The sequence below is a fragment of the Manduca sexta genome, chromosome 22, assembly GCF_014839805.1.
Source record: "Manduca sexta isolate Smith_Timp_Sample1 chromosome 22, JHU_Msex_v1.0, whole genome shotgun sequence".
Lineage (NCBI taxonomy): Eukaryota > Metazoa > Arthropoda > Insecta > Lepidoptera > Sphingidae > Manduca > Manduca sexta.
The window spans coordinates 10763137-10787348 of NC_051136.1; the positions used below are offsets into that span (position 1 = coordinate 10763137).

Below are 24212 nucleotides of genomic sequence, written 5' to 3' on the forward strand. Positions count from 1 at the left end.
GCGATATGAAATGGACATGCGTTTCATTCTACAATTCTTTTAATAAGGCTCCTATTAACAAACAAGTAATAAAGAGTTTTATCATAAAGACTGTAAACTAATGTTAATAAAAGTATGAAAAAGCGCTACTTACCCGAGTTAATAACTGGTTTATTGCTATAATAAACGTTTCTCTATGTAATGTTCGCGTGAAATATATCGACGGAATAAAACCAACTGAATGTGTATTCGTAACACACCTGGCACAAGTTATTGTCATATTTAAAGGTTTAACAGTCCATTAAATATGTTACTGTGGACATTTCGCAGTGTCTCTCCTTTTTGTTCGGCTTTTATTAAGTCCTATAACGCGACGTGTAAGCCGTTCATTATTTAAACCAGTTTTGTTGGTAGTCGGGATGTGATTCATTTATATTTTGTTGACCGTATATGGCGTTTGGATGGCTCTTAATTTGTTAAAGAAAGAGTATAATAATTATATCAGCCCTGTATTATAATAGTGTCTCACTTCTGGGCGCGGGCCTTTTCTACTACTGCGAAGGATTAGGCCTTAGTCCACTACGCTGGCTTAGTGCGGATTGACAGCCTTCACATCCCCTCAAAATTCCTATAAAGAAATTCTCATGTATGCAAGTTTCTTCACAATATTTTCACCGTTAAAGCAAGCGATAATTTACAAAGAATACATGTGTAATTGTAGAAAAGTCAGAGGTGAGTGTTATTGGGTTTGGAATCTGCAAACAGTCGTCTCGGCAATCCGTTTCAAAAGGCTATCGCTACTTTTATTAATAGAATAAAAAATAAAGCAATATCTATACATACAACATCAAAATTTTACTGTCAAAAAACATCTAATCTAATCTAAAAATATAGTATTTCAACCAAGGGAAAACCGAAATAAGTAATAAAACCTATTGACACAATAACAAAAGGTTTTTAAAACAAAGGCCTTAAATTACTAAAATAACATTTTTTTTTTATTTTAGGTCTATTCATACCACTCCATTCATTTCTATAATTCACTCTTTACCCATAATCTTAACAGCATGCTGTTTCATTTACGCAGTGCCAGAGCATTAACATAACATTTTTTATAAACACTTCAAAAGTATCATTTAAACACTCGGAGTTCGAAACCGCACTTTTTATGTAACCAAAATGAAATTTGTTTAACATTCCGCCACGCTGCACTGATGCAGACCAAACAAAATTTTATTTCGTATATAATTCACACCACTTTGAAGTTCGAAATCGAGATGTCAAACGGTCGGAGCAACGGTAAGTTTGGTTTATGTATCGAATCAAAGTTTAGGAGTTGTGGCGCGTTGCCATTGATACTTCAAGCGCGTAAAAATATATTTACGATTTTGATTTGCATCGGTATCATATCGATTTATATTGCCGATATGGTTTGCTTGTTAGTGATGGGAGATTCTTTGTTTTATGTTTCAAATCGAACAATAAACCCCACTTTAGTTATAATTTTAAAAGATGAATTTCATAAAGTTACTCTGCTGAAGTTACCCGTAGATAATAATAAGTACTCTTACTTGTTATTCTCGACTTAATCTTTCTCTCGAACACATTGTAGTTCGCCAAATAACTAATAATAATTTATTTCGATTACAAATTAATAAATGTCACAATAACCTATCATAGAATTAATTAGTAATGAGTAATACAGAATATAATAAGTTATTTGAATACTACAAACACTTTACAAAGAGCCTTATGAACATAACACAAAAGGTATACTTTACAATGAATCATTTCAGAACATTATTATCGACTTATCGAGCTCTAACACATTTATTGACACAGAGGAAAATAACAGAAGCTTACAACGTCAAAGTTAAACCTAAATGTATCCTTTTATCCAGTGAGATAAATAAATAATATTAATGGTGTGATAACCTTTGGCAGATGTTATCTCGGGGCAAATTCTTGATCTGATGACGTGAAGACAATGTGGTGGTGTGGATACCAATGCTGATTGCTAACTGAGTAGTACATGGTTAAATAAATATTTTATTTCATGTATATATATATTTTGGGGTTTTATAAGGACTTACCAACCCCATCAGAAGTTATATTAACACAAGCACAATAAATGAAAATATATTATCTACATAATATATTCTAATGTACCTAAGTGAGATGGTTACACTGCTAAAATAAATATTTTGTATTATAATACAAGTGCAAAACTTAAGTCAATTTAGTATTTAATATTGATTGTAATAATTTGGCATTTTTGGCACTGGATTTGTTATAAAATGAAATGTCGCAACAACCAACAATTATTTAACAAGTAGAATTAGAGCAAAAAGAAATTGTTGTTTAAAACATAGTTCAAGGTGGATTAAATAAAACAGTAAGAAGAAAGCAGTTAATAGAGCTATAACTAAACAACATTTAATATAAGGTCGGTGACCTAAATATTCTACAATATTATTTAAAAAAAGAAGAAATAAAAACCCAAACTTATATTTCATTGCGTTTAAAAGCAGCACTTTACAATTGGAATTTCAACGTGTTTACGCTTCAAAGTAAATTTTTGCTCGCGAATGGTCAGTAAATATAACACAACTACAAATTCAAAACTTTAAGGCCTTTTGTCCGTTCAAAGTTGGCGCTTACGTGTTACTGTTTATGTTCAAAAATTGTTAACCGTTTAAAATTTATTTTTGAATATTTTCCGAGCAGCTGCAATTTTATGTTTACATTTTAATTTAAAAAAATAGAATAACAGTATTAAACAATAAGTTGGATAAATAGTAGATACATTGTAAGTTGTTGCAGAAAATTACTAGTCATTGTATTCATTTAGTGTTGCATAATGATTTCTTATGTTTACGCGAATATGAGATGTCGAAATAAAACTATTTTTCGGATTATATCAAGGTTTCATAGAATGATTTATACAGAGTGGTGACGACATAGCGACATTAAATGAAACCACATACCGAGTATCACGTTAGTAGTACGTATACCAAAAATTATCAAATTACAATCAATGGTTTAGCCGCAGGAATTATTTTTTACTTTAACGATTTTAGAACATGATGTACATGCATTACAATTTAGCCACGCAAGTTCATTAGGTCATTCACCTCAAAACAATTTCATTTACCTACATGTGTAATACAACTAAGTACAATGTGCTACTCGCTACTCAGAAATAATATTACAATATTTTATTGTATTGCTGGTTGTATTTAGGCCTAATCACCATAAAGATAACATTATTATTATTAGCAAAGAAAGATTGCCGAGGCGCACCACTTGTTTTGTAAACTGGTAAGATAGCTACGTTGTCAATTCGTCATTTTTGTCTAAACATGTAGGTAAGTGTAGGCAAAAATACCAGGTGTAAGGGAAGCGCTACCGAAAACGAAGACAGCGCGATCGAATGATTAGCTCTTCGAAAGAAGAGAACGTTCTTATACAGCGTTACGTAAGGATAGATAAACGAAACTATTAATGAGAAACAAAATTCAATATTATTAAAAAAATATCATAATGTAAGTTGTAAGACGCACATCAGCTGATGCTGCGCGGCGCGGCGGCCGACGATTTGTCGGCATTTCTTTTGTAGTTCGTACGCGTGTGTATTAGTTTTGATTAAATGTTCAAGTGTTTACATGAAATGTGAACCTAGTGACCATGACCACCATTTTTTAGATTACGTTCATGAATGAAACTTTACGCTCAAAAGGGACCGCCAAATAAGTAAGTACGTACGCCTCTTACTTGCAGTGCCTACAGGTCAGATGAGGTTATTAAACAATATTATAAAGGCTGTTATGTTTAATTGAGATTATTTTCGCATTTAGTTTGTTTGAAAAATTAGATTCTTGTAGTTTTGCGTAATAACTTTTTTGATAATTTTAGAGTGTTTTGATCAACTAGTGGGGTTCGTGTTTTCATTTAATGTCGTTATGTCGTCACCACTCTGTATATATATGATGTGATTATTGAGAATAACGGTAAATGTGCTGGCATTCACTGCACGCAATATCTACTTACATTTACAATTAAACTTTTAGTTTTGTTAGAAATCATCATTTCAATTTTTATGATATATTCATTGTAGTTTCATATACACTAGAAATATATCACTGCTGTATTAAAATACTAGCTTGTTAATAATAGCATTGCAGCATTGTGAGATCCCATTTCTAAAACTCCTGTTGAACATTTCGTGCCTCTATTGTATGTGACGACATGCACAGAACACCTCAGGCCAAATTTACCTCCATCGCCATGTTCACAAATATCCGCAAATATTTGTGCCCGTGCAGTTCCAATCGCCACGAGGCTCGATCCAGCTGCGTCGAATCCCGCCGCTGCCCTCTATAAAACCCTGAATAATTTGACTCGCCGCGCTGTGGGCGAAATGTTAAATTTTCCACGTCATTTAACGTTCTTTTAAATTTCAAATCGTTGCCCTTAAAATGTTACAACCGTTTTAGATCGCTGCCGCATGCCTCGATCCGGCTGAGCAATTATTATAATAACTCACGCTTTGCCATACTCTTGATTTATTTACTTCGAATGTAGTTATATAATTTGTAATAATTGTTTAGTCACTAAGAATTCAGTCCGTCCTACGGTGGCTTTATGCAAATCCAGGATGTTCTTAAGCTATATTTCAAGCGTTCAAACCTATTTAATAGTCCCTGCGTTTACTTCTATCAAACATCTAAAATCCTCGCAAAGTTTCACATATTACTTAGATTCGTCATAATCATATAGAATTAACTTTTCGTTATTTAATAACTGGTTTACGACAGACGTTGATAAAGAAATGGTTGGCAAGTCGATGTAAAGAATATATCGCCAAAAATAATCCAATCAGAATATCTGAGATTCCAGACGATTATGGGGTACGAAAAAATAAAATCGCGTTCCGCGAAAGACTCGTCTTTGATGTAGAGGAATGTCTCGAGTTAGCGGTTGATTCATTGGAGCCGACTATTTCGGACGTTTGTTCCTTGTGACGTGAACGGGCGTGCCGAAAGCTCGGTTACATTTGTTTTGGCCAAGCGAGCTGTTAACCATACTGCAAAGATTTAAACAACGACAGTTGCACAATGTTTGGCCACATGTATTCATGGCATGGCCGTACCACGCGCGCTATCATAATATTGACCCTCTTATCGACATCGAGGTTGCAATGTGGCATTTCAACGCGAGTGATTCTTTCGTTTGCTCATTCCATTAGCCTCCGTCGGCATCGATTATAATCGGCCAACTGGCGTCGGCCGGCACAAAAACTTTAAAAATTCGCCCTATCACACATTATGACCAATTACGGCTACCTACTAGTTTTTTTTTTTATGGCTGACCGTCTAAATCGTCTCGTTAGGGTCATTTATTTAGGCCCAGTTTTTTATATAAAAGGGACGTTTTGCCGTGAAGGGTGGGCTGTAACAATTAACCAACCCGTTAAGTTGAAAAAATGTCACCCTTTCAAAAGCTCTTCGCTTGTGCAGTATCCAAAAAAGGTCACTTTTTATCACCTGGTTTGGAAGTCACAATTTTGTTTATCGCCACTCTAGAACATGTTGATTTATGTTTCCACCCTAGTGAGGACGGGACCCACCGAAATGAATTAGATTGTTTAATTGGTCATTTATTTTGGAAGATAACGCCCAGTCACACCAAGTTGAGTTATTTTAGGTCACAGAAGTGGCACTCTGACGAAAAATCAACTAACATTTTATTCTCATTCACCTGGCCCTTCAAATAAAATACTTCGTGGCGGGTCACATTGAGCACTTAGACGACGAAATTAAACTCGTATCGAACTAAGCATTGCCACGCTGTGACGTGTTTTTAAAAAAATAATTTAGGCATCAGCTGTTGATCTAACTAAAGATTTATGATACATAATTGCCATGAGGAGCTCGGCAACTCATGTATTATGGATTACGTTCGAGAAATATGATGTGCATTAAGACAAAAGGTATAAAAGTTGTTTCAAAAAAGTGCTTAATGATCGGCTTACACTTTCCTTGAGCCCACCCGAGACGTAAAAATTAAAGGCTTATCTTAAATTATTCTTAATTGAAGGGTCTAAAAGTACAGATTGAATTTCAAAGAGTTGATTGATAGCTTTACGCTAACGCTGTGTTTCGATAATGGCTGATGTAAAAATTCCGATATTTATTAGCCTTATTACCATAAGCTAAGTTACGATAGCAGCGAATGGCCTTAATAAATATGTCCGTCTAGCTATAGGTGTCTAAATATTAAAACTATATTGCCGCGGCAATAAATGTTCTTTGAAAAATAAAGCGCTACAACGTCGATGCAATAAAGTAATAAGAAACTTGTACGTACATGAAATAAAAACCTTTCTTCAAGGATTAAGTCGAACACTTATCGATATTAAACAGCATTGATGTAGGATAACTGGAGTTTAATAATATGCGTTGAATTTTAAATGCTTCAAATAATTGCATAAAAGAGTCATAGAGTGCATTTATCAGGATCAAGTAAATCCAATCGTATGAAATATAAGTTTGTAGGGACTTGGGACCGGTATTAAATTCATAGCTGTATGTTAATTTTTGATAACCCTGCTGATATTAATCCTTGCATCGAGCATAATTCCAACATCTACTGGTTATATTTTTCGCATACAATTTCAAAATATGTATTAATTTTATATCTCTTGTTACATGTACAGATATTAAAATATCACTGTTTTATAAATTTATGTTTAGGTCCAAATAAAACAACAATTGCCGAATCTAAAACCCTAGTTAGTGTTCAAAACTAACACTAACCTAAACGTGAACGATACCGTTAAAAGTTATAGAAACTCAAAAACAAACACACATCACGCATTTATCCCCGAAGGGGTATGCAGAGGCGCAACCAGAGCACCTACTTTTCGCCAAATGTGTTCCGTCCCATAATGTGATAAGGGGCGAGTCTATCTCCATATCGGGCACAAATTCCAGATTTCGGGCTGATACTGCGCAGAAAAACCCTGGATTCGAACATGAACCTTAGAGCGCTGCCGTACCGCGCATGCACTACAACTACGCCACTAAAGTAGTCTTATAAAAACACAGTCAACTAAATAAATATTTCAGTACAATCATGACCGTTAACGTCTATCTCTAGAATTACATCGAATGCTTTATACGGTTTAGATTATGTTATTTATGTGCCCAAATCGACGGCGTTTTATTTATGACACAACTAATTACACACATTTGCATTTTACTGTTTGTTTTCCCACATTAATGTAATAATTCCGGTTTTGCCGATTGTAAATACTGTGCCATTAAAGTTTAACATTTTATATTATCGATGCTTACTCACCTGTCAATAGATAACATATCTTTCAATTAACTATCCCTTGACTATATTATTTCATTCAAAACTAGACAGACGAATGAGAAACATTGACTTTGTTGAGTTTCAAAGGTTAACTTCATATAATTTCAGTAAATCTTTTTCGTAACTACATTGAACTATAAACATATTAATCCTTATGGAGTGCGTAATAAAGTAATAGACATAAACAAACAAGAACAACAAATACTTATCAAAGTAATTACTCAATAAATCAGAAAAGTTACGACTATAATAACAATATTTACCAGATTTATGAATAGCTTCCATGAAAGAAATAACAAATAGCTAGATCCTGAAGCACAATACGCCATTGTTACCGAAATTTTAAACAGTGCGTCTACTATACTTGACGTTACTCTCTGTAGACACAAAACCTTTCGAATGAATGGTCCGTCTGAGAGTTTGTGAATTTCAATAACAAATGCTCTTGAGGTAACTGTATCGTCTTAATTGGCTTAACAAAAAGTTCTTACACGATTTCTAGAGTATAAAGGTATTCGTTCAGTTAAAACAACAGATGCTTCTAAAAACAACTCCAACAACTTTATGGCATTTTTTACTTGATTCGCTTTATTCTTAGGTCGGCGGAGTTAGTTTTTCTTCGGGTTTTGTTTTCTCTTTACTTTTTGTTGGTTCAACATTTTCTTTAGTGATAATAAATATTGCGTTTGAAAATGAGATCTAGCTGAAGTGAAAAGTTTAATGATAAAGTAGTCTAACATAAAATTGGTATCAAGCAGTATTGTAATAATAATTGCACGAATAAATTACTAAAATTAAATATTAGCGTTGATCATAAACCGACAATACGCAAAATTAACGCTATTCTAACAGGACAGTCTGGACTAAAGGTCAACAAAGGGAGTCATAAGACATTGGCGAAATGGCTTCCAGAGCTCTGGTCAACGTCAATGGGACGAAAAGGGCATAATATAGATAGCCATCGGATGTGGGTGGGAATGAGACAGTTAATTCTAATTATGGCCGTATTGTGAGGCGAAATTTTATTACTATCTCATTGGCGCGCTCATTACGCCAGACGAGCGTAATTGTGCCCTATTGTACTCTCCCGCAGACCTCTATCTTTCCATGGACCGTGTGAATCTGGAACGAGGGGACAACTAATTCGCGTGAAGTTCCGCTGACTTTTCGAAATTAACTCGCCCAGAATTGGAATGCGGTTCGGATTTAAAAATTTAATCCCCTCAATTGACGGCATAGTGAAACAATCGAAACGTCGGTAAGCTTGTGTAAACAGAGTGCAATGTTCATTAAAAGTAACGAGCTCCGGAGCGATTGCTAAAAGGATAACAAAATAAATAACTGGCGTTATTGTGTTTCTATTTTGGGAGACACACGTTGGCCTTTTAGACAACCACTGATAGACTCTAAAGTTTCATCGCGGCCTGTCGGAGCGATTAGCGGGCTGACAGCTAATTTATATACTCAACTTACCGTTCTATTCCCGGAGGGATGCCCGCAGACGTGTCTAACTTTAGACACGGCATGTGTAAATTTGTTTGTGAATGATTCGATCCTTGTTTCATTCATAAATTGATAATTTCGAAATAACGCTGTACAGTGACATATTAAGTATTTTGACATCGCTTTTGACTGTTAATTTTATTCATTTATTATTTTAATTTTTCACATATCCCTACAACTATCGGTACCAAAAGTAAGTAAGCTTCCTTATAAAAAAAACTCTAAGTAATCTAAGTAAATAATATGAACGCCCATACAATTAATACTCGAAAATATTAGAAAACCTCGGCAATAAATCCGAGAACAGTGCAACAAACAGCGTCATTACCGTCGGTGCCGGCAGATGCGCTGCATCACACTTCATTGCTTTTTCCGTGACATTACACCAGCCATAAAAGATATTGAGTTCTGTGATATTGCTAAAGTGTATGTTTGATTTATGTCATTTTTTGTCAACTGCAGCGATACAATGAGTATTTTATCGGAATTTATTCCAGTATATGAGACGCAGAGTTATAAATATGGGCCAGGATACAATGTGTCATTAACTATTAAGGGAGCTGCAAGCGTAATACCCTAGCCGAGCTTAATATTAATGTGATTAGAAGTAACTAATTAGTAATTGGACACTATAAAATACGAAATAGACAATTAAAAATTACTTTCATTAAAGTAATGGTATTAGATTGTCAAGGTATGTTAAAGAGGCTCATTAAAATATTTTATACTTGTCGAAGCACACTAGAAGAAATTAACACTAAAGTTAGCGTCTAAGCAGTCTACTTCTTATATAAAAGTCATCTACTTCTTTTATAACAGCGATATTTAAAAATAGTTACTTTGAAATATTATTCTATATTGTTACACATTTATCATATTCTATTCTGAAACATTATTAGCTCTATGTAGTTCGACATTGTCTCAAATGGGCGCGCCTCGGTACACCCCTTCGGCGCTAAATCTGGAAACGATTTTAAGAATGAACAATCTTGACAAATAATTCGAGTACAAATTGGTCCAACTGTAGAACAATTAAATCGGCTTGTTTTACTTATTAAGTGTTTATTGTCCCATGGGCATAATAGACATTTTGTTTTAAAGTTCCCTGTACTAATTAATAGAGCAACAAAATTAATGTAATTAAGTTATTGTACCAATGTTTAAAAAATATAAAAGTAATTTGGTTCCACAATGTCTATCTGCGTGATTAATAACAAAAATTTGATCGGCACCATTCAATATCAAAAGCATTAGTTCGTAGCCTGCGGGGAATTACCACCTTCCCATCAAAACACTGTAATTTGAATCAATATTTTGATCATTATCAACAAGTTTCACATAATTTATGTAATAGTATACCGCTCATTAGAATTTAAGAGATTTTCCGAGATCATAACCGAAGGTATAGTAATTATGAAAATTAATTACAAGTTTACTACCTCTTATTTTAATACCTATGGGAAATAGTTGTATGTAATAACATCTGCTTGTAACCAACGAAAGATAGTTTCTTATATCTAACGCGCATATGTTAAACAAACATTTATCTTCAAAACGAAGTAGATTCAGGAAAAATCGTTATTCTAAACCATCACCCTAAAAGCAGTGTGTGAGTTGCATGCTCGTAAATTACCCTATGACGACGCACTAAAATAGCGTAACACCCCAAACGGCATGGGAACGAAGGGCCGCGACCTCCCGCTAAATACTAACAAATCTGCAATGCCGAATCAAAAAGACATCGGGAGAAGTCCCTTTAGACACGCTCGTTCAATAAACAATTTATGGGGGCTAACGAAATTCTTCTATGATAAATGCATCAGTCACGCGATGAAAGAAACTGAGTAAACGGTAATTTGGAATGAGGTAGGCCCAACAATGAAGAAGCGGGGAAACCGGAAGCATTTCGGATTTTTCCTTGTTATTTCTATAACAATGGAAGTCGGCCTCAATACTCGCGCAGGCTGCATACTGTCTTTTGTTTAATTAATTATGCTTCGTAGAATATTAAACTCAAATTCCAGATTACTTTATAATGGATCTATTTAATTAGTAGTAAAATTTCAATAAGATCCTCGATCCTCTTTCATTAATAATACCTAAACTAAACTAACTGTCGAGATCTTTTCGTATTAAATCTCAAATATCGATTTCTGGTGTGGCAAATTTAATTACGCTTCCACTGATAGAGTTATGAATTGTATATCATGCAGTTGAAAGGTGATCGGTCACTATGACAGTGGTCCTCATGGAGTGAGAACCAATGGAGCGGGAATCAACCATAGTTTTATGGTACTGGGACCATCAATCAGAAACGTTCGCAATACGGCTGATAATGTATCGCCAACAACCCAGTATTTAATTGTTGATGGATCGGTACGTGCGCCGGCGGGCGTATTTCACGAACGAATATCATATTTCTGGTAAGGATTTTTTTCATTCCCTCCACCCGTGCATATTCGATACGGATTTATTATTTTCATCTTTACATCTTACCCTCTTTAGGGTTCGGAAGCGATACGTAAAATGACGGAAGATATGAAGGGCGGTAATGGGGAAAATTGTACTTTATTCGATTTTGATAGACTTGATGGCGGATTTAGGAGACGCTGTCATGAAGATGGTAAACTGGATAATAAATACTTTGTTAATATTTCGATATATACTTTTTAGTACAAGGGTAACCGAAAGACCGTTAACGATGAGCCAAAAGAATTAGGTACTAGAATTAATCACAGATCCTTATTAACTTTAGTAAATTACAAAGTATTTTTAAAAATACCAGACGAAACAATAGGTAGTAAAGTTTTAAGGATGCTAACCATAACTATAACAGAGTTTCGACTGTAGTCACAACACATAAAAAAACTATAAAACAGAAGGTAAGTAATAACCAAGGAAGAGAAAATAAAAGCAAGAGTTTCCCGAGTCGGTGTGCAAATTATGAACGGTGTACACACATTTGCGAGTTAACGCCTTCAACAAACAAGCTGGGTGTTCCGACGTTTTTAGGGTTCCATACCCCAAAAGGAATGCTTGTAGGATCACTTTGTTGTCTGTTTATCAAGAACCTTTTTCGCAGAAACGCGTAGGGTGATTAAGCTGAAATTTATACCAGATACTCTGATCTATGGTCTCTTTCGACTGTAATAATCAAACTTGTAACCCAAAGCTATCAAAAGATATGAACATCTGTCGCATATTTTTGCATCATTATATTAGGAAATCAACACTTATAGGGTCCTTTCCCTCAACCTACAATAATTAAATCTGACAAGAAGCAATGTCTCACAGCGCACGCAAAGAAAAAATCTGAAAACCGTAAATATGTACTAAAAGAAACAGTTCGTACTGAGCCCTCGCAGCACGAGTCCAACTCACGCTTCTCTGGTTTTATAGTATTATTTTAGCGTTATCTAACCTACACAAAAAATAACTACTGAGGTAGCTTTTTGATATATTTACCCTTATAGATAAAGTTTTATAACAAGCCCTTAACACATCATAAAAGTAGACTCGATTTTTTTTCGTGCGCTTTTGTTTGTTTAGCTTCACCGTGTTAACCATTGACATAAGAATAAAAAAGATGAATTAAATTAAATCCTGCGTCAAAAATTTTCTTATCTCTCCTTCTATGTGATGTTACCTTTTTTAGACATTTTGATGTCACTTAAGCTACAATCCAACTTGCTTTATAGCAAGCAGATGTTTTACGACGGTTCATTTTTTTTTCAGTAAACCATTACTCTCAGAAGTAACTGAGATTATCAGATAGTTGCTATTAAAAAACTAATATGGCCATAAAACACAGAAAGCACAATTTAATTTACAGTCACATATCTAAACGTCTTTCGTATGTTTGGAAACGGTCACCCACATCACCAATTACCTATTCGATAAGGGATTTATTTATGATACCCGGCGGCGATCACAAATTAAAATTCATTGTTTCTCTTATCCTGAAAAACCGAGGTCACGGGACATCGTCGCTTTATCTCTGGGACAAGAATAGGCTTTTAAAGAACGCAATACTGATACCAAAGAGGGAATAATTACGTCACCTCTTGTTCTGAAGGATCCGATCTTAAAGTTTTAAAGCGCCGTATCGGATTACTTAAACTTTGTATTCGTTTTGATTATCGGGTATTAGATGACGATGGTGATAAGGAATTTGTTTTATTGCTTTAAGTGTTTCGTAAAGGGGTGATAAAAGTAACATTTGAACAAGTAAAAGTCTATTACGTTTCTTTCATGTGTCGATTGCATTACAATTTATGTTAGAAGGTTCTTTAGAATAGTTAAAGAGGTAATTGATAATCGATGATCCGAAAACTAGTCATGGAAAAATACCTATTATGTTATTAACAACACATGGTCAAAATCAGACGTCGCAAATTAAATATTTTGTATCTTCATATTCTGCCGTTAATTGTTGTAAGATTTATAGATTCAATAACCCGTCAAAACCAGCGTGTGTGGTATTGGTGACCAATGACATGTACACACAGTAACATATTTAAAAAAGAAAGTCACTTCTTCTGACCGTTTTGCATATTGCAATATTCATGTAAAGCAGTACCGCTACTTTTTACCATTTTGCACACAGCACGAATCTTAAGCTTCTAAGTAGGGCGCTGTATTTATTTGGTAAATATGCGCATATTTGTATATTGTATGGTAAACGCTGCCACAAATAGCGTTGTATGAGATGCATCCGTTCGGTAACCGATGACCTCTGGTGACACGGCGCATAAACGACAGGATCTGAAGCATTATGTTGTATGTCGCAATGTTTAGTTTGTTTTGGTTTGTATAATGAGGTATATGTTTATATGGATTTGTGTAACGGGACGGGAGGTAACGATGTCAGACAAGGAGTTTAAATATATGCTTACCGAAGTATGGTATTGTATTGTCTATTTGGGATTGTAGATCAGATAAAGATGCGCAAGAGTTCTGCGTTCGAACGTAAAGGTACACATTTTAGATTATATTATTTCGCGTAATAAACTAAATTGGATGTAAAAGCGATTTCTAAAGAGGCCGTGTATAAGCTTATACGAGTAAAAGTATTTTCACTTTGCATCTAAATATAAGCCGGAAACGCAAGTTGGGCCTAAATAATTATGAGATTAAAAATACTAATTAGAGCTTTTCATAAATCTTGCACAAATTAATGTACTTTAATTCGACTTTTGCTTGAACGAAGCCTAGATTAATGTATAATTATTTTTTGATGTGAAACCGGAAATGAAATTAATAAACTTTATAAAACCTACAGTTAAGATTATTCTGTAATTAAGCCTTTGCTACTTTAATAGCAGAGGATCGGTCGAAGAAATGAAAGTTATCAAAACCGAATAGTTTACCGTCATAGTCGCCAAAATTCAAAATTGTTTTGAAAATTAAACTACATAGCATTCGTTATTATTTTATCAAAATCATAGAAACCTTACTATACAAAATATTTTATTTACTAGTATAAGATCGTTTGAAAAAGTTATAGTTATCAAAAAGGAATAGTTTACCCTCATAGTAGACAAAATTCAAAATTACTTGCAAAATTAAATTACATAACATTCGAAATTAATTAATCAAAATATTATACTACACGAGGAGAGAAGTTAGATGGCAATATAAAAAAACACCACCGAATTTGAAAGACAGGCGGCAAATGAAAACCCAGCTAGTGTCAGGTTATACAATTACAGGAATTAATGTATCTATTTGTAACTTACGGATGGCTTCCGGTTTTTTACTGCTTGCATTAGATTGGAGTTTCAGATTTATATTTATAGTTAGCAAAAAGATAAACCAATGTATCTTTGTACACTGTATTGCATTTCTATTCCATTAACCGTACAATTGTTACATTGTTCATATTTTTGTATGGGCACGATAATGCCCCACTTCACCTGAGGGTAAGTGGAGTGGGGTCCAATAGAAGGAATATGATTACCCATCGGCAGTCGTCAAATTTATGCCGGCTTGTTGGAACCGGATATACACAGGATGATCCGAGAACGCGAAACACTGACGTGAGTGACTATGGCGAGTTTTAACACCTTGTACGGTGGTCGCTATCCGGATGCATGTATATATCCTTCCACCAATATGAACTAGTCTGAACAATATCAGAAAAATTGCGAGTGTTTAGTGGAGTTTAAAAAGGAACGGCAACTTGGTGTTTGGGAGTTCATTCGGGCTTCAGGAAGTCTGATAAATTTTTAGCTTTGGAGAATATAAAAAAAATAAATTATTATAGTCTGAATAACACTAAACATAAAGTTAACATGTATATTGTTTATAATCTAAAAATAACTTATTGATAAGCGTCTAAGTTCTATATACACGTCAACTAGCCCAGAATATTAAAGTGTATCGAATGTGTGAAAGTGTATCGTACTATACATAAAAACTCACATAGCTTATTATTTTTTCATTTACACAAGTCCACGATTTTATGGCTTAAAGATTTTCTAGGGCACTTATAGTGCACACGTCTTTCGGAGAGTTTAAATTCATCCCATAATGTGATAGGAGACGGATTTACAGGCATGTACTATCCCAAACTCACACATTGATTTATCGGACACGGGAATCAAATTCCGAACTTCAAGATTGGTAGCGCAATATCATTGCACTAGGATATATTATGTAATATGTACTACAATTATACGTGTCTCTGTAGAGCTATAAAAGGTAGAGCTTTTTTAAAACAAAATTTATTTAACCCTATATATTATTATACATACCCATATATTCATTATATATCTTCAATATACATTTGTTAGGATGGATTGTATAATCTAACACTCTAATTACAGGGTGCAAAATGGAATAATTCCAACCCGCGGTTTATACAATACACCGGCTTAAATTAATGTATCGCAAATTTTGAATATTTTTAAGTGCATCTCGCTAATCTTGCGAGCGCACCACGGCGTCTCTAAGTGGGGTACCGTGGGTCCGGAAGTCGCTTTTTTCATCCCCCAAACTCTTGAGTGGTCCGCAAAATGTCTTCGAAATTACTTTTTCTCCTTTTTAAGGACATTTCGGAATTTTTTGTTCGAATTTAAACGACTACGTGGCACTTAGAATCGGTAACAGTGAAGTGTTGACAGACTTTGAAAAAAAGTTAAAAACTGGTTACAGTAATTTACTTATATTTGCTTTAATTTTGTTAGATGATTTATTAATTATATCCATTTTTAATACTTATACTTTTGTATTGCTAAATTATACGATCAAAAGTATAATTTCATTAAATCCTGTCAGAACTATAATTTTAAATAGTTTACTTACTTTGTTAAATATGTCGGATATCATTATATTTGATATTGAATAAAATCTAATTAATTAATTTTAGAGTTTATTGATCACTATATTTCAAAACATGATCATACAATTTATTACGTTAATATATCTCAAAAACAATTTACTATGTACAATATTCAATACTTACAACATGGAACTAACACTTCCCATATCAGCACAATAAAGTCACAACAACATAATCCACTCAATACAAAAATCCAAAATTAAATACGTTGACGAGATATTTAATTTAAAATTCGCGCCAAAGTGGGAAGAAGCGACACACCCTTCTCGCACGAGAGCTCACGGGCAACTAACTTGGTCTGGCCGGCAGTCTAGACGAGGGAGGAAGGCGCGGTAGCGGGAGAGGGGGCGTGTACGAGGGCGAATCAACCCCAGTCAACGTTTGCCCAGAAAAACGGTCAAGCTCAAACATCAATAGGGAAGTATGCGTTTAGCTGTTAGGGTTAGATTTTGCTGGTCACCTAAGAAGTGCGAATGGAGGCGCGCTGAGTGCTAAGTACACTCGGCTTCATAATTATACTCAGGTCTTTTGTCTTTGACTTTATTTTAGTTAACGACTACTAATTAGGTGCCTTACATAAATTAAGATTTTTTTGTCAGAAAAATGCGATTGACACTCCTACTGTGACAACCCTTATTAAAAATTCAAAACTACTAACACATTTACGTAGTTACATCTACACAACTTGCTTGCAATATTCTTCATCATTAGCTTCATATAAAAAAAAACCTAGAGATTAAATATATATCACAGATCAGCTTTAACATACAATCATTGCCGCGGGCCGATCATATAGCTACTGAATTAAAAACGAACCTAATTAGATGATGCGATACCAGAGACGCGGTCTTTGTCTCAGAGCCGGTTTAATGCCACATCAGCCGTAGGCACATAATTAAGATTGGAAATTCAAAAGTTTCAGCCGGGCGGAGTTGGCAACTTACTTTTGCAACTTTATTTATCTTCTACCTGGCGGTTGGAAAAATTTCTTTTGTCTTGTGAATTATGACTGCGTATCATTAAATTTACCGAGTTGACGTTTAAGTCGACATTACTGAGTTATATTTACTTTGTGAATATCTGGCAGGCCAATTGTTCGGTTCAGAACATACTTTTTATTATATAAAACGTAAGTTTTAGCCGTCCTCGCACCAATGTCATCACTGTACCTGCTAACTGACAATTGCCAAGCCAGCAAATAACTGACCGACCTTCTCAGACATCCAAAACTAAGCCTAAATATGGTAAAAAAAAGCTCTAAATACTGTATCGATTGATGAATCATCTTATTATATTAAACATAACCAGATTCTCAAAAGAAAGCGTACTCCAAATAATGTTTAGCCAGTAACAAGGTATCCATATAAAATTATTCGCCAGTTAATATTTAAAAATCCCACTTCAATCGGCTACAACGTAAACTATTGAACACAAATAAAACCCCAAAACTAAACATTCATAATCTCCACTTCGACTCATGCACCGAAAATAGCGACTTGCACAATATTTATCAAAACATTAAAAATAGGTCGTTATAAAACATCATTTCTATTTAATCTATTGAATAATGCTATGTAAGTACAATCCTAGATGAGAATAGCTAATAGAGATTTCTATTAATATAATGTCTACATCGCCGGTGCACTGAATAATCCGTATCGATCTGGTTTAAATTTAGTGCAGTTCCGCTGGATCTCCCAGCTATATGGACTGTGAAAACCGTTTCGTTTGAAGCGAATTCGGAAAATGGACTTTTGACTGTAAATTCTGGGTTTGATTTTGACGTATTTCCAGAGGTGCTTCTGCTTTTAGACGTATTTTGAGAGACGGTCCTGGTTTTAGTGTGCTGGTATTTTTGGAGCAAACTGTGACATATCTAAGCATATAAAATAATGTGAAGATCAAAGGTTTACGGTTTTTAGTTTCAGATATTTTTATGAAAGTTCTGTTTCTATTATGACTCGTGAAAATAATTAAATGAACATTTACAACAGAATATTAATAATTTTATCCAAATTAAAAATGTTCGATATTTAAAAAAAATTAAAGTGTTCGATATTTAAAATCTAGAGAATTTAATTGTACAACAGTTACTCGATATTTCAATCGAAGTCAATGCTAGGTTTCCTCTTTCAATTAATAATTTTCAAATGCCAGCAATAATGAAAAATGATTTTAATAAATCCAACCGGGAACGGTGCTGACGTCACTTTAAATATTCAAGTCTGTGCACTTTTCCGAAGCACGATAAAATTACATTTATTAGACTGTTTTTGTATTGTGTTTAATTTATAAGTTTGCACCCATATAAGATAGTTTATTTTTTATTATTCAAACATAATATTATGCAATGGGCAGGGCACATAGCTCGGAGAACTGATGGCCGATGGGGCAAGAAGGTTCTGCAGTGGAGGCCACAAACTGGCAAGCGCAGCATCGGACGTCCACCCACGAGGTGGACAGATGACCTCATAGAAGTTGCATGAGGTCGCTAGATGCGAACCACTTCCAATAGGTCGATCTGGAAACCATTGGGGGATGCATGGGCCTGCATCGCAGGAAGTCCTGCGGCTGATGATGATGATGATTATGCTTAAATGAAACTTGAAAAGAGTATCAAAACCAATATGCGAAATTGTAATTACCGATCTAAATGACAAAAAAACATATTAATTTATTTGAAACTGACAATTACTATCACAGATCCCGTTATTCCGTACAAGAGATGCGGGCGAAATGACAAATACATGATGTATGACGCACCATTTTAATACTCTGTTTAAAGTGGCACTGAATAATAGACTTGTGATGATTCGGCAAATATCATAGGCCGTTGTACCTTTGTAATAATATGATCATTGTTTGATACATTACTCTTATGTTACTTTGAATAACTTCATTAAACGTTTAGATTTACAATACGTTTACAGATGGTAAATTGCGTTTGTTTTTTGTATCTTATTACTTTTACATTCGGCTAATTACAGTGTAATTATGATGAGATAATTTATAGGAACAGTTGGACGTAGAAGAGTTTTAATTTTTAAATTTAGATTTTAGAAATAATGCATTCTGAGTCATAAAGATCTAGTGGCGAACGGTGAAATTTTCCGAAAGGGAACCGGCAAAACATAAAATAAAACAAATAAAATAAAATGCTTTATTCATCACGTAGGCGAACATAGTTGCACTTATGATAAGTCAAGGTACATTCGAATATTTAATTATTAATTCATTAAATTAGCTTATATAAACAAAGATAATTTACATTGAAAATAAAATAAATGAAAAATATACTTAGTAAACAAAGAAGCCAGCTCGGGCTGGCAGGGAAGAAGAAATAAAATTATGTATATATGTATTTTTAAATAAGCAATAAGGGAGAAACGCGTCGCGATCCTCACCGGTGAGGACAATAAAAGCCCTAACCTAGCTAACCTACCAGCCTTTCACTAACTAACTATATAACATATAGGTACTAATATACATGAATGCGGTCTTGAAATAGCTCTAATGATAATTAGAATTTACATAAGTTCTACATAAAGGGAAGTCAGCAATAATCGGGTTATATAGACCCTTCGTCATTGTAAGGATCAGATCTTTGATAGGAAATCTAAAGAAAAATATACAAAAAATTCGAAAACATGTGAGAGATACAATAAATTATCTTTAAGAGATGTAGGAGAGTTGTAATAATTTTAGAATTAATATTTATATAATGTACAAAACAATTTCAAAATTTACACACAATAATTAAAGTGAATAACATGTATTGCGAAGGACTTTAATACATGTTTTATGAATAAATTTGTAGTTAATTTTAATAAACACGACAAACTTTAGATTACTCGGTAAACATGAATTTTTCATATCGTGAATGAATGAATAAATGAACTACTCTAAACAACAATAAAAAAAATCATTTTTTTTTCTCTGCATCTTTATGCTCAAACTGATTTTGAAAATAGCAACATCAGAATTGCTTGGCCGTTGTTCTTTGGTGAGAACTACTTTCCGAACTAGTGGTAGAGAATATTGAGAAAATCCAAATAATGCATAACATTTTACAGGTTCAAATAAATTCTATCATTTAATAATGTATCAATGCTTTTAAATACAAACAAAATTAACACTTGTTTGCGAATGTAATGCGTTTGACTGGTTTAGCAATGACGGACACCATTGTTATGACAACGTGCTGCAGTTTATCACATCCTAAAGGGCTGCTAATGCTAAATTAACAACGTATGGATCATAAATTAAACAATTTATAAGCAATTCCTTCCAAACATGTCAAACAACTTCAAAATGAGACCAAAATATGTAATACTAAAACTTACTAGCAATAAACTCCAAAATTCATTGCACGTCTTGAATTTAATGGATTAAACTTTATTCAAAATCTTGTTCCGTTAGTGTGTTCAGTATTTCTGGGAACTGTCTGACTAGATCCACTGAGTCGTGTTTGTGTTAAATTTGAAATGTGACGTCAAAAAGACGCGTTAATCGTAAAGTTTTCATGTTGAACTAAGTTGTAGACGACTAGTTAATCCACAGCGTTGAGTTAAACACACAGCGCGTGGGATACAGAAGGTTTTATATTTTTGTAGGGCGCATTGGCTTTAGTTCTGTATGCGAAGTGACATGGTTATTGGTATTAGTGATACCTTTTTAATCAAAATAACAATAAGATTTCATCGAGTGACATTCAAAAACATATATTTTATCCAGATATATAGGTAAAATAAAATTCTATATCAATAATTTACCTATTGTGTCACTTAAAGCAAGTTTTGAAGCATAGCTAGATCGATCACATATTTATATGTAAGTATTAAGGCCTTTCCTTATTAATTCTCCTTGTGTGTCCCAGGTAAGCACATAAGCACGTGACGCGCCGAAAATCATGTAAGTAAACCTCCTTTACTCGGTTATTTTGTGTGTAAGCTCACAAAATCTTCCGTCGAGATAGAGCTTTCGGCTGTTTGCCGGCCGCTCGGCGCCTGTATGGCATTATTATCTGTGTGCATATATGAATTTTATATTTACACACATAAGTAAATATCCGTGGGTATATTATGTGAAATAGTACTCGCGAAAAGTATCACCTACGCGGCATGCGGATATGTAAACTTCGTTAAACGGTGGGTGTGAAAAATTATAAGTAAATAGATTTTTCTTTTATGATCCAACTTAGTGCTGCCCATTTCTTTTGAGTGCTAAATATATTGTATTTTTCAACGTGATAGTGCGAGATTTTTTCAGAGTGACTAGCGTCGGATACAGCCTCTGTTTACGTTACTAAATCTAACACTACAAACTATAGCATGATTGAAGCAAAAACGAAAAGCAGAGTAATTTATCTAGCAGTATATTTGAATTCTGCTACTCTGTTAATAAAGAACTACTTTATAGCATATTACATTAAAGTCTATAATACCTTAGCGCTAACATAATTGTTATTCGGGAACAATGACTTATGTTATAACGTGTGTGGTGAGTAATAAAAATACAAAACACTTGTTATATTTTACTGGTTCAATGGAGGTTGTTAAAATGGCTCGGATTTTTGTGGCATTGACCTCGACATTCGGATATAGCTTTTAATGACTTCGTACATGTAAGTTGGCATGATTTTCGTATAACGAGCAAACTTCAACTTTTCTTATAAGTAAGGAAATATAAAAATGTGGGAAAAAGGTACAGAGTAGTAATTTTAGAGCTAGCTAAGGTTTTGTAGACGGATATTGGTGACGATAGCAAACTAGAGGCCAGACTAAAAGTTTTGCAATTCTTGTAAGGCACCCTACGAAAAAAACCGTTTATATTAAACTGGCTGTTGTTCGCGTGACAAAGTTTTTCGGTTTTCCTCGTGAAACTTTTCATTTTTCTGGGATAAAAACTATTCCGTGAGTTGCTGCGATAAACAAACTATTAGCATACAAAGTTTGAAAGCAATTTTATTGATCAGTTGCAGCCTCAAATGGGACAAATAAATGAAAGTTTGAATCTGTTAAATTGCTGTTTCTGTTTGAATATTTTTGTAAAAGTTATTCGTATTCCTGTTATTTTTTACTGAAAGCAATTTAATCAACTACGAATATATTTGAACGGTTATCTAAAACAAAACGGAGTTAAGTAAAAATATAATAGTAAGGCTGTCAGCAATTCCGTGAAATAAGATTTAACAAAACCAAAATATTATTTTAAACTATCAAGTTGTTTATAAAGTCATTTCACATTCAAAGTCGGCTTTCGTTGATGTCTACCTCCGTATACAAAGACTTGAAATAATCATAATCCAAACAATAGATAAGATGCACGATAACTCCAGAGATAGAACCTCAGCTGTTAACTTAATGGATTACGGAAGGAAGTGTTTCCGATTCTGACAGGAATTCTAGATGTATTGTTTTATTGTGTCTGGCAGCCGACTGGTTCATGGGTTATCTCCTTTGATATTCTAATCTCGCCTTTATGCTTTTCCGGAGTGAGTTCAAATTCCAAACTCAGATATAGCGATTATTATACAATGTGTAATTAAAATAGAGATAGTGGACGCCGCCCAGTATTTGCCATTTGCATTTAAATTACAATGGAAGGAGAGAAAAACATTAGATTAACAACTGAGATTTTACTTACTAATGAGGTAAAGTTGTCTGGAGATATCTATGTCGTGGTCAGGAATACAGCTTGATAAACAAAATATGTTTGTACTAAAGAGTGATCGATCGTGTTATCCCAACCACATTTCGGTTCATAAGAGTCTTAATATTGAAGTATTCGGTTAAACAATACATAGTTAGAATTTTCATTGTAAAATTATTCTTAGTTTTAAAAGCAATAATTGAACATTCAGCGGATTTTAACTTAAGACATCTTACAATAAACATAATCAAAAACGAACTATAATCAAGATACTAATAACGCAAAACCGATGCATTTTGAGTTCAGAACTCGAAGCACCAAAGGAAAATTAAACCAAAATCCCACGGTTTAACGCTGAAATTAACAACGCGTGGTGTGAATGCTCGTACTGCTAGCTCGTGTTTTGCACGATTCTAGCTTAATAAGTTCAGACACGCTCGCGGATCGCAACTGGGAACATCGCTTCATGTACAATCGATGTGACTTTATTTGCGTAAAATTGCTCGCTCGTGAAGTAGTTTGTGTGAATGATTCCTTATGTTCTCTGATTATAGGCTTGTGAATAGGCATTGAAACATCAGAGAATTATTGTTTCTACTTTGTAACACTAGCTTATTTCTGCTTTATAGGATCGATCGAAAGTATGGGAAATAATATCGAAATCAAAATTAAAATACTCCTTTGAAACGTATAGCGTATATAATTTTGTAAAACTTAATTGGTATGAAATATAGATAACCTAACCAACACACAACAGCTTATCCTTTCTAAGAATCTAACCCTAAAATTTAAAGTAAAAGCCGACATAGCCTGTTATGAAACGCATTAAGAATAAAGCACACCGATGTATTAGCGGCGATATAAAACCACTAAGTGACCTACAGAATTGTTTACAGGATATTCTGGATTCGGTCCAAAGTTTTCACTAGACTCATTAACGTGTTAGTGTTAATGCCATGCCCGTGAAATCTTTTAGGGCCACTCGACTATAGTTTTAATTTTCTACATTGCGTGCTTCGTTAAATTTGAGTGGTTATTTGGCTGCCGTTTTTGGTAGAGTTGTTAAGGATGGTCATTATTTTAATTTGCCAGTTTGTACAAGTAGGTAATGCGTTGATGTTTATTTAACGCTGCTTTAAATTCCGTGGTAATTAAAATTTGCGGTTTCAGGGTTCCTTATATGAAATAGTCCCGTTATCATTTTGAGCTGTATTTAATAATCTGTGATAAAATATGTGACTTGAAATACAGTATAATAGAAAATAGTTATTTAGCAGGTTCATAATTGTTCGAATTACATTTTATAATAAATCACACTCCCACTATTAAAAATGTGACAGTGAATAATGGCGAAATC

General features: G+C 34.0%; 1 protein-coding gene across 2 annotated transcripts in view; it reads right to left on the minus strand.

Moving 5' to 3' along the window:
• Positions 1-24212, minus strand: part of LOC115442163 (protein sax-3) — a 52581-nt gene that overhangs the window by 19160 nt on the left and 9209 nt on the right. Inside the window, exon 1 of one of the 2 annotated variants that reach the window (XM_030167150.2) lies at positions 16328-16491. The exons of the other annotated variant lie outside the window; for it this stretch is intronic. The gene's annotated coding sequence lies outside the window, so the exon portion shown is untranslated. Of the gene's footprint in view, positions 1-16327; positions 16492-24212 lie in introns of those variants that run through there. 2 annotated transcript variants of the gene reach the window in all.